The following is a 12,031-nucleotide window of genomic DNA, read 5'->3' as shown; positions in this document are numbered from 1 at the left end:
CAAATGTAAATTTGGCACTATCCAGATCAAAGGTACATGTCCTAAATGATTTAGTCTGTTTCCTGCACTCAAACTCTTAAGCATGCTCATATTTACATCTGCATGGTCTCTTCAAAGCAAAAAAGGGCTTGCTGCTCCCTTCTAAGCCCATATATCTATTGATAAGTGCTACAATTCCTGTATCTATTTCAGTTATAATGCATTTTCTCCATATATCTATTGATAAGTGCCACAAAATTCCTTTGATTATGTCTGTAACCCAACTTCTTATTAGATAGTACACATTAGGGCAGAATTGATCTATTCCCGTGTTTCATTTTGTTTTGTTTTGCCCTCTTTTTGCAAGTATTTTTTTTGCACCAAAGTAAGAAATATTTGCTCATAAACTTGCGTCTTTGGTGCTATTCTCTAAGTGGTTGTTTGGATAACTAATATTTGAAGCAAGTTTTTGCAAAACCAGTTTTAAGAGTATTTTTAGAAAAACCAGTTTTAAGTTGTTATTTTATTAAAACTGGATTATAGAATACTTTGTTTGGATGTCTTTCGTTTCATCCTCAACCTTAAGAAAGATCTCGAGCCGTTCACATGAGAGGTGAGGAGGTCCAAGTGGAAGCACCGCGCCCAGCACGTCAACCATGCACAAGTCATGCTGCTCCCGACGGGCCCATCACGGCATCACGGAGATGGAGCTGGGCGCGCTCGACCATGTCCATCAACACGCGGGGGCGCTGCTTGGCATGGTGTTGGTGCGCGCAGCCATTGGGGAGCTCGGACGCCACGCCAGTGAGCTGCGCCATGGTGGCCATCAGCCCTTCACAAGTTCCATTCGAGTGCCCAATGGACACGGAATGAATACAGCCTTGCATACCATCTCGCTGGAGTTTTGGAAACCAAACGCTCCAGATAAAGGAATGGGAAAAATATAGCAAGCACAAAAATGATCTGGCCTGTTGAACATTTGATGCTATGTCCACTATCCATGGATCAGAGAGCACACAAATAAGTTTACAAAATTTGATTGCTCATTACTTATGAAGACAATGGTATTTATCTTCCATATTTCTGTGATTCATTCCTTGCTACAAAGTCAACCCTATCTCCCTGCACCCTCCAAATCTTGTGCTTCAGGGATGCCATATATATATACGTATGAATTTCCTTTGCTTCTATATATGTGTGCCTGCAGCTTGTTTACATGTATTATCTTATGAGATGGACGTCCTTCCATTCACTGATTGTACGTCAGGTCACACGAATTAGGGGGCTTAGGAACTCACATGAACGAGGTATCAAACCCTCTCAAAGACTCTCATGTATGCTATTCATTTCTGCAGTTTGTTATTTTATTTCTTTCAATGCTTCCGCAACCAGGTGTATCTAAAGCATGATTTTAGTACAAAATTTTATCAGTCGGAGATTACTTGAAGGATTTGTGGAAATTAGAGTGTGAGGATCTCAAAGAATTTTTCGCAGGAAAAACCCTTTCTGAATTTTCGTGTGTTGCGTGGTCTCCTGGTTGGCTTCCAGATCGATGGGACAAAATTGTTGATGGATTTTGATATCCCCGCATTTTCCTTCCCTCTCTCTCTGCTTTGGGGGCTTAACCTCCCGGTGAGCTCTTCCTCTAACCCTTAGGTTCCATTTGCTCATGTATTATGAAAGTACTATGCAAGACAAATTGAATGACATTATTTTTTTAGGGAAACTATATAGTTTTTAATATGGTAGTCATATGTTTAGATACAGAGGGAGTAAATCTGTGAGAAAATATTCAAAGTTCATCAGGTGTATTTGCTTCTAATCTGATTATTGTTCTATTGCATTTGCAAAGTCCAGTTCAGATTTCAAAATGGTCCATTCATTGGCTTTTAGCTGTGACAACTGTGATTATATAATCTAAGAATCCCTATAGTCTAAAGCTTTTTTAGAAGTTTTGTATCTCCTATTGTAGCATACACTGTTTTCAAGCAAGGAGCAGGTTAACCTAATCACCTGACTTAGGAAAATGTTGTGCTACTACTTTCACTGACTGTTGGATGTCTATAAGCAGGACCTGAATTTTATGTTTCTTCACTGTTCTTGATCGTGTGCTCATAGTGTTGAAAACGTGTTACATTTTTTCTTAATGAGTTATTCAATAGATACATTTAATCATTAATAATATCAGTGGAGACCTTCTATTTGCATTTTGTCGTATTGATAATTCCTATCCTGACCGAGATTTGGTATTCACTATAGCTTTTTACCACTTGAACAACGTGAGTTTGATGTGTTGTTGCTATCGTGTAAATCTGATCTGGTTACCATCACTTTATTCTTACATCTTGTGAATTAACAATACTGCAAATGCTTGATACCAGATTACAGAAGTTCTTCTGGAGGAGGATCCATTGTTCTTGATGATTGTAACTTCCATGAGTCAGTGCAGCTCGACAGTTTTGACATTGACAGAACTCTGCATTTATTAAGTACTACTGATATGATTTATTTTTTCTTCCAAATATGCACAGCAGCAAAATTTGACAATCATATTTACTAATGAGTAGATACCACCTGATAGAGAATTTCCAGTGATGAACTACCGGATGACTCAAGAATTTAAGCCACCCTTCTGTGTAACTGCACTAATTGAAGAAGCTGGCCCATCTTTCGCTCAAGAGCTAACATAATGTGGTCTAAAGATGCATTTTTGTATGAAATACACATACTAACCATACTTCCCTTACTCTCGCCCCTTGCGCCATTGGCGCAACGGGCATCTAGTAAAGATTAAAAAAATGCAACAAGCACCGAATCCCCACCGAGAGGAGAGTTATCTCACCGCCCACTGCGTGCCAGTTATCCACACATGGCTGTGTTCCTCGTCCATCACCCAGCCGGGCGCCGCTCTGCCTCCATCTTCCTCCTTGTGCTACCTCACCACCCAACGTTGTTTGTCCTCCCTCCTCTCCTCATCCACCTACCTACACAGGCGCCTCTATCCTCTTCTCAGAAGCGGTGACTGGCTAACCACTTCCCGGCTGGCAGCATCGGCATGTTTGTTGCAACTCGATCGCACGGGGCCGGGGTTGAGTCCTTGTGCCGTGGTGGTGGAGCCCCTCCCAGTGGGTGGTGACTGGGTGCAACGGGTGCTGGACAGCATCGGCATGTTTGTTGCAACTCGATCGCACGGGGCCGGGGTTGAGTCCTTGTGCCGTGGTGGTGGAGCCCCTCCCAGTGGGTGGTGACTGGGTGCAACGGGTGCTGGACAGCATCGGCATGTTTGTTGCAACTCGATCGCACGGGACCGGGATTGAGTCCTTGTGCCGTGGTGGTGGAGCCCCTCCCAGTGGGTGGTGACTGGGTGCAACGGGTGCTGGACATGGGTGCTGCGGGGCCTTGTGCAGTTGTTTGGTTGATCGCCAGATCTGGCGGCCGGGCCAACACGTGAGGGGGCTGGCTCTGGCTGGGCCTGTGGCGGAGACGCGGGAGGCGGACTGGTGTGGTGGCGTTGCTTGTCTGTCGGTGGCCGAGGCAGCTCGTCTCCAGTGAAAGCTTCCACTTTTCTCTTCCGTGAGCTCATTTGCTATTCATCTCTGTACTAATCAATATGGCAAATTAGACGCGGCCTTCCGTGAGCTCATATTTGTAGCATAGAGATTCATCTATATATGTACGAATCAATATGGAAAATTTAGCCGCGACCTTTCGGTTAGACTGCGCACACTGGCACCAGTTCTTTTTGTATCTTCAGATCGACTCTGTCTTTTGGATTTTGCCCACAGCCGTCGGCATGCCTCCACGTTGCTCCGCTCGAGGTTGGAGCTCCTCAGCACATGGCGCCAACGACCAGCAGCTCTGGCCGCCTCCGCTTCACGCGGACGCGGCTCGCCTGCTGCACCCCCAGGACCTTGCCATGGAGGCATGGACGACCCCGACGTGCCTCTACTCCAGCTTCCCTTCTCACGCCTCCCGTCTAAGGTCCCCCAAGATCGATTCAGAGCGCGCTCTCCCTCCTGCTCGTCCTGCGTCCGCTTGCAGGTAGCACCACTACGCCCGGAAGCTCCGACGTCAGCCAGAGAAGCAGCTCCGCCGCGTCCCGCAGTTCGGCCGGAGAAGCAGGCTAAGTAAAGCATCGTGGGTTGATTTCTAACAAAAGCAGGGGGCTTTTGTGTAAAAACAAAACGTTTTCTCAGTTATCCACTTAAAAAGGACTGCGGGTTGAATTCTCAGAAACAGAGGGACTTTTCTGCATAAATGACAATGACGTACGACAAGAAACGATCGCCGCTTTATTATTAGGTATAGATATAGATAAAGATAAAGACTAGAGCATAGCTTGTTGAGATGCGCATCGACATGGTTGGGAAGCACATTAGTCACATCGAGATGACTAAATCATAGGTAGTTGGGATGCTCATTAGTGCATTATTTGCAATACTTAATCTTCATCCGGCGGACTCATAGACATCAGTGAGGTTCTCCTCATATCGAGATGTCTGAGTGAGTTTGTATCATCTCCTTGATTGTTTGAGCACCATGCATTCCTTCCGTCTGAAAAATATAATTAGATTATACTAAATGATATAAATGGCTGCTAATATTGGCACAAAATATTGTCAAAGTATGTGCATACAAAGATTTGTGCATATTATAACTCCCCCAAAAAGTATAGTTACCAAAAAATACCTGATCATGCACGGTACACATGTTCTCGTGTGAGAGAACACATCGTGAGTGTCAGGGCAGCGATCCCTGATTTTGGGAGATGGCTGGGCATGAGAGATGGAGTGAACAGAACACTATGAAAAAAATCTATGGGCTGAACTACATATACAGACCCAATAACAAGAGAAACGTCGGGATATAGTTTGGGCAGCTGCAGCCCTAGCCTAACTGACTTTTCCTACTGCGCGAACATTAGGCTCAGTCCGGACTGTCTTTCAAATTGAAGCTTCGCCAAAACAACCTTGCCAAAATCACATCCCAAATGTTGGAGTTGTCTCGAATATAGTCTACAAGCTAGGTTGCAGTTGGACTTGGAGTCGTATTGTGTGTGGATAGCGTATGAAGTCGTGTCCTACTATGACAGTTGTATCCTAGTCCTTTTTATAATATGAGGATAGACACACAATGTAACTTATACCAACATAATAGCACATGTACAAGGGAAAGCCGGCGGCATGTGCTAGCGACTAGGTGGCCGACGTGCGGTGTGAACTTCGTGCAATGGTGTTGCCCAGGCTGGCTGGTTGGTGTGTTGGATTTCTTTGTTGGAGGCTAGAGGCGCCGTGCGAGACAGATAGCCACACGTGAGATATGTTTGTTGTTTGCAGGTTTTTTGTCAAAGATTGCTGAGAGGGCTCAAAGATGATATGAAGTGGAGGACATTGTGTCGTACAAGATCATGCATACACAGGCTGTTCAAGATATGCAGGGATGTGCGAGCAGTCATAGTGCAGGGTGGGTCGAACAAATTCGGTTGGGTCGGACTAGAAAGTTTGACGGATTGGCATGAGTCAGTCAGTATAGAAGGCGGCGGTGGGATCGACGATGATGACATAGGAGTGTGATGTTGATGGTGACTGACTTCTGGGGCATGGAAACACGTGGCACATGCCTGAGGGCTTGTGTGGCTTTGACAAGACTATCGCGCGGGGTTGATTCGAGGTGGTGTACACACGAAATTTGAAGTTGACGGTGCGCGAGGGTGGACTGGTCATCTATCATGGATTCATGTTGAAGGTGGAGATGGAGTCTGATGAAAGATTTCACTCGGTGCTAATTGGCTACATTGTTAGGATCCGGAGAATCGAAGCCTATTTCAGCCAAAAAAGGTGAGTGATACATGGTTCGGAGTCAAGCCCAGTGGTTTGATGAATACTGAAACTCATGATCGATCGGTGGTCATCGGTGGTACTCTGTGGCGGGGGTTGAGTGGTGTGGGTTTGTGGCCCTGGAGACTCGACTGGGGTAGCAGAGCCTCGACGCAGTAATAGCGGCATGGTGTGAGGTAAGGACGTGACATGGAGACGGGTCAGGGCTCCGGTGGTCATACATGTTGTGAGACAAATGTGAATTTGACTTAGATGACTACAATCAATGGTGAAATTCTTTCAGGTTTCAGCTAGGTGGTCAAGAAAGAGCGGTGATGTTGAGTTCACATAACACTTATATGTGACACCTTATAAGTGGGTAGTTAACTTTCACGCAGATCGATGATTGGTGTGTGATGGCGTTGAATGGATACTCCGAAAGTTGAGAGCACAAACTAGAGTAAAGATGAACTTAATTTTTCTCAAGTGTTATTGTGATCAAGAAAAAAGGGACTATCGTTGCAGGTGGAGTCACATGGAGTCTGGGTATAGCAACGGTACTGATGGGATAAACTCAAGTCCAATGTATATGAAAGTTTGACACAGACGAATTCAAGGTGGTGAAGAATATTCATAAAGTTTGAGTTTGTTGGAGTTGTGTTGAATATTATGTATAGGTAAGTTATAGTTGGACATGAAGTCGTATTATGTGTAGACAAGGTATATAGTTGTGTCCTAGTAGGACACTTGTATTCTAGGACTCTTATATAATATGGGGGTAGACACACGATGTAACCTATCAAACACAATAGAGTAGACACGCGGGGGGTGGCGTGTGTTGGCTCCCTGGTGGACGGTGTGCGGTGTTGTCACTATGTAGTTGGGAGGAGCACCCGTAGTCATGTCCTGAGAATGTAGCCGAGTTCAGTGAACCTCGTTAACCAATCTCAATATCATGTGTCGTGTGATTTCTTGGTCCTCGGATGATCGACGATGGCCTCAGATTAATTCTAACACAAAATAGCCTTAGTGAACCACGACCTAATTCATGATATAGATCTCCCATTTTTTTCTTTCAGAGAAAAATCATTCCCAGAGAGCACTAGCAAGCACATGTGTTCACAAGCGTAAGTCAAGTCACACATATGTCTAACAAGTTGTCATGCAAGGATATACGACCACGATATACACTCATATAAACTCACAACATGATCAAGCATAATTGACAAATATATCAAACAATGATCTGGCTTTACTGATTCATAAAGGAAGGTATGGTATTTTGAAAAACATATAATAAACATAAAAAATAAGATCCCCAATAAAAGCCGAAAGCCCTATAAATGTTCTAGGCCGACATTTATTTCGTTCTCCTCATCTTGATGTTTCTCCATGTACCCAATGATGTGCAAAATGCCAAACCAGTACAAGCTAGACTAACCTCATACGTTTAGAAGAGTCGGGCACCTCAAAGATGAGATAACCTAAAATAGTTTGATGGGCCATGCCGGACACACACACCTTACAAGGCAGATTGATAAACCAATCCTCATTTTCCTAATTGATGATGAAGATGGTCAAAATCATAAAACGACGAGTCCTGAGAACCATTGGCTCCATAGAGTAGAGCATGATTGTGTTGCTAGGAGAGGGACAAAAGGCAGAGGCTTCTATTCCATATGACATTGTTTCAACCGCAAAGAACACAAACTCCAAACAAAGAACGTATCAGAACTAAACAATGAATGAAGATTAGTTCCCTTGGCTCTTGCTGCTAGATCGGGTATCAAAGATGAGAGGAACTTGGGGAGATTCAAGGAGCGAATGATATTTTTTCAGTGGTTATTGTTTATTCTTGGCATCCTGTTAGGATGATGGGTGAAATAATTAATTTTTGGAAATTATTTCATGGTAAATCTATTTTGCTTTTTTTATAAAAAAAAACTATCCATGAAACCTGCAACTCATTCCTAAAAATTATATTAATTTTCTTTCCATAATGGTTTTTTAAAACAACTAATGCCTAGTGCCTATAAAACATGATGTATATCTAGTACATACACGTTTGTTCATCTTAGTCGTCCAATGACAAAGGAAAAAAATAAGAACATAGGAAAATTGAATGATTTGTAGACAAATAGAAGACGGGAAGTATAGTAGAAAATAACTCTTTAGTATACCAGTTCATTGGGAATCCAACATACACTTGATGCCATTCACGTGGTGACATCCCTCAAAGAAATCAAGAGTAAGTGAGAGGAAGAGATGGGAGAAATTATTTTTGTTAGTGAAATTTGAAGAAGAGTAAGTGAGAGGAAGAGATGGGAGAAATTATTTTCGTTCATGAAATTTAAAGAACGATAGGAGACAATAATTGGTTGGTAAATGCTTAAAACAATGGTGGTTACCTCAATGAACATGTTATGGATGATGCCACTAGCCACGGCGGTGATGCTTGTCGAGATCACCTTGAGACAGAGCGACTCGAGTGCCTCGCACACCTTTGCAATGGCGTTGTGGGCATTGCCATGTCTCATGCTCACCATTGTCAACTCCTCTGCTACCTGCGTCACCTCCAGCTGCAGAACTCGTAACCATGTGGTTATTCAATTATATGTTTTGTGATAGTGTTGTTGCATAGAGTTTCCCTAAAGGTATTCATATACGCTCTACTATCTCAGAAATGTTTTATTTTCTAATAGATGTTTCACACATAAAAAAATATCTAGATAGAACTAACCAACCAACCCACCCATCCCCCACTTATATATTTAAATTGTTCTACAAGTTTGTCACATTTTCATCAGAAACACTTGCACTACATTAAAAATCAATTATAGTCTGGTTTACATATTTTAGACTTGGCATACCAAACCATCTTATATATCTAAGACTAGAAAAGGACAATAAGCATGTGGTTGTCTGAGATAAGATGGTCAGCATCAACCGATGGAACACTAGATGTAACCATGATGTACACTAATCCCCAGTGAGTGCCACTTGAAACTCAATATTCAACGGAGCCGGAGCAAGAAGAACTTTTTCCCGGCGTACGATATTATATAAGCTTAGATATTGGAGACTAAGCAGCTTATCTCCTACAAGGTATCATTTGAAGATATTGTGTTGAGGCATGTTTTTTTCTCATAAACTCTTGCCAAACTCATCCCTGATTAAGCACCTTGAACAACAACCTAATGAGTAAACACATGATATTACTTTCAAGGTCCTCAAACCTCAGAAACCCCAGGTCCTTCATTCGACATAGAATATCTCACTTAGCTAATCATTATTTCTGTCTATGCTCGTCACATCCCTAGGGACATGTAATAATACATTATTTCACTTACTCCATTGGGCATTTGAAAGAAGGATAGCATAAACATCGATAATTAGTGAGTACCACATTGATGAGGATAAACAAAACACAAGTGGTTTTTAATGGTCTGGGTATGTCATAGCGAAAAAATCTTCGCTTGCGTGGACCCTGAGATTAGTTCACTCGCCCCGTATAGAAGTGTGATTCATTTTCCCGATTGAATACATAGCAATACATCCTTACAGCTTTCTGACTTATACAAGAAACAATTTTGACATGTGTAAATTGTCAAAAATATCAAAGGAAGTAGGCTTGGTCACAAGATGGTACATCCATATGGAGACAACAATCCATTCTTTCTCCTCCCTAACTCAACAAATCCATTCCTTCTGTTTTATATATGATAAATCCAATCATTCATACCTTTTAAACTATAATTTTGTTTGTGTATTTTTTATATATTTGTAATTCTAGCAATAAGATCTTTAGATCAAGGTTAATCTTGGATATAGTCCATAATACACGCTAATTACATTGATTCAACAAATACTTTTGTAAATAGAGTTTCAAATTATGTGAAACAAAGTGATATGTAAAATATAAATATTTGAAATTTTCAATAGAATGGAAATGAGTTTTTGAGATCATTGAAAACAGTTTTTAGCAAATGTGTGAATTAGTTTTATGAAATAATTAAGAAAATTCTTTTGAAATAGTGAAACGGGTAATTGCAAATATGTGAATCTAATTACTTGAAGTTTGGAATTGATTAATTCGAATATATTAGACTTTTAAAATATACTTCCTTTTATATAAAATAATTGAAGTTCTACATTTGTCCTAATTCAAACTTGCTTATGTATAACCAAAACTATAGAAAGATGTGCTATAATCTACAACATGAGATACACATCATACAAAAATATATTTCATGAAGAATCTCATGAGACTAATTTCATGTTCTGGATAAAGATATATTTTTCCATAGAATTGACCAAACATAAGAAAATTTGACTTATGAAAAACTGAGGACTTCAATTATTTTGAACGGATGTAGTATTAAACAAATTTCTATGCAATTTCTTGAAATATTTGAAATGATTTATTGAAATCACTAATTCCAATGTGTGAAATTGATTATTTCAAATATAAGAAACCAATATTTTCCAAATACATGAAAGATGCGAGTGTTTCAAATATGTGAAACTGATTGTTCCAAGGTGTGAAATTGATTATTTCAATATATATAAAACTAGTTCAGTCAAATACATGGTGCAATATTTAGTGTTCTCGGGAAGATGCTTATTACAATTTGTGAAACAGTTTTTTCAATTGAAATAGATTTTTTTTATTTGAGTTTCACTCTAACATGTTTTGTGAAATGTATGCTCTGAAATTTAAATGCCTTTTCTTACATTGATGTTTTCAAATATTAAATTTAGTTTTTTGAAAAAAATTGAAATCATTTTTGAAATGAAAATAGCTTTTGAAAATAATTGAAATTTGTTATTATTGAAAAGTATCATATTAGTTTTTTTCCAAATAACTTGAATATGTTTCACGAAAGAGTTGAAATCATCTCTTGAAATGATTGAAACCGGATTTTTCAAATCAGTGAAATAGTTTTCATAATGCGTGAAAGTAGTTTTATGAAATAATTGAAATGTCCTTTTTTAAATATGGGAAATGGGTTATTTCAAACATGTGAAACTGGTTGTTTTTATTTCTGAAATTGATTATTCCAAATATATGAAAAGGTCAATTTTCAGATATACAAGACATATTTAACATGTGAAACTAATTATTTCAATGCATAAAATTGGTTATATTTGAAATTACTATTTCAAGTTTTGAAAAACTTTGGATTATTTTGCATATTTTTAAAATAAAAAAAGTAAAAAAATTATGAAATGAAATTAAATTAGATGCGATAAATATATATTTAATTGGTAAGTACATTAGCTTAAAGTGTAAATGATGTATATGCAGGATTCTTCTAAGATAACGCATGGTGGGGCCTGGCCAGAAATATGAAGGTGGAAACCCTAGTAAAGAAGTGGAAACCTAGTAGAGAAGTGGAATACACTAGATACCTGGTCCATATAAAGCTAGCTTGCAATACCCTATTGGTGCATAGCTCACTATTAGCTAGCTGGTAGCACTCTATTTGGTGCATATCTCACCAATAGCTACCAGAATCGCTAGATTTACCAATTCCAGAAAAGAACCCTTATAGTACAAGAAAATGCCCTTCCAACTACCGGGTACCATTGGAAGATACACACTTCCGGTATCTCTTCCGTTAAAAGTTCTGTTAAAATATCGATGGGTACCTTCATTAATATTGATCATGCTTTCAGCAACCGATGCATTTGGGACCAAAATTACCATAAGAAAATCAAGATTTTTAGGTGGTACTTGGACAATTCGACTGAACATAGAAATGTTCCTTGCAGCGTGTAAAGGCACGAGCGCCCTTGGCTTTGGATACATCTAACTGCAAATGATAGCTCGGGCTAAGTTCGTACCATTTGGATGACAGTCCAGCAGTAACATGATTTGTGAGCCATGTAATGTTATTAGCAGGTGGTTTTATTCACACCTATTCTGCCTGTATGATATTTCGAATCATGTAACTTTTACAAAATAAAATAGTTGTCTGGCAGGAAATATTCCCCCCTTTTAAGGGAAAACTTGTGTGGTTATCCGAGCAATCACTACTTCCACAACGCTATGCATCTCAGTGTTTCTAACTACTAGTACCATTTCCCCCCTCGTTTTGCTAGCCACAGCTCCACCTGTTACGATCACTTCATTTTTGTCCCTAACTTTCTTTCAGTCCGGAGTTAGCAACATGTGAATAATTACCTCGATGATTTGGACCGGATACGTGGCAGGGGAACAGAAGGCACCATTT

At 40.1% G+C, this 12,031-nt stretch overlaps 1 pseudogene; it reads right to left on the bottom strand.

Annotated features, from left to right (window-relative positions):
* Window positions 1-4,315: 4,315 nt before the first annotated feature.
* Window positions 4,316-12,031, bottom strand: part of LOC119292182 — a 13,394-nt pseudogene continuing 5,678 nt past the window's right edge.

This window comes from Triticum dicoccoides, chromosome 4B (assembly GCF_002162155.2).
Source record: "Triticum dicoccoides isolate Atlit2015 ecotype Zavitan chromosome 4B, WEW_v2.0, whole genome shotgun sequence".
Lineage (NCBI taxonomy): Eukaryota > Viridiplantae > Streptophyta > Magnoliopsida > Poales > Poaceae > Triticum > Triticum dicoccoides.
This window is presented reverse-complemented; position numbering and strand designations above follow the sequence as displayed.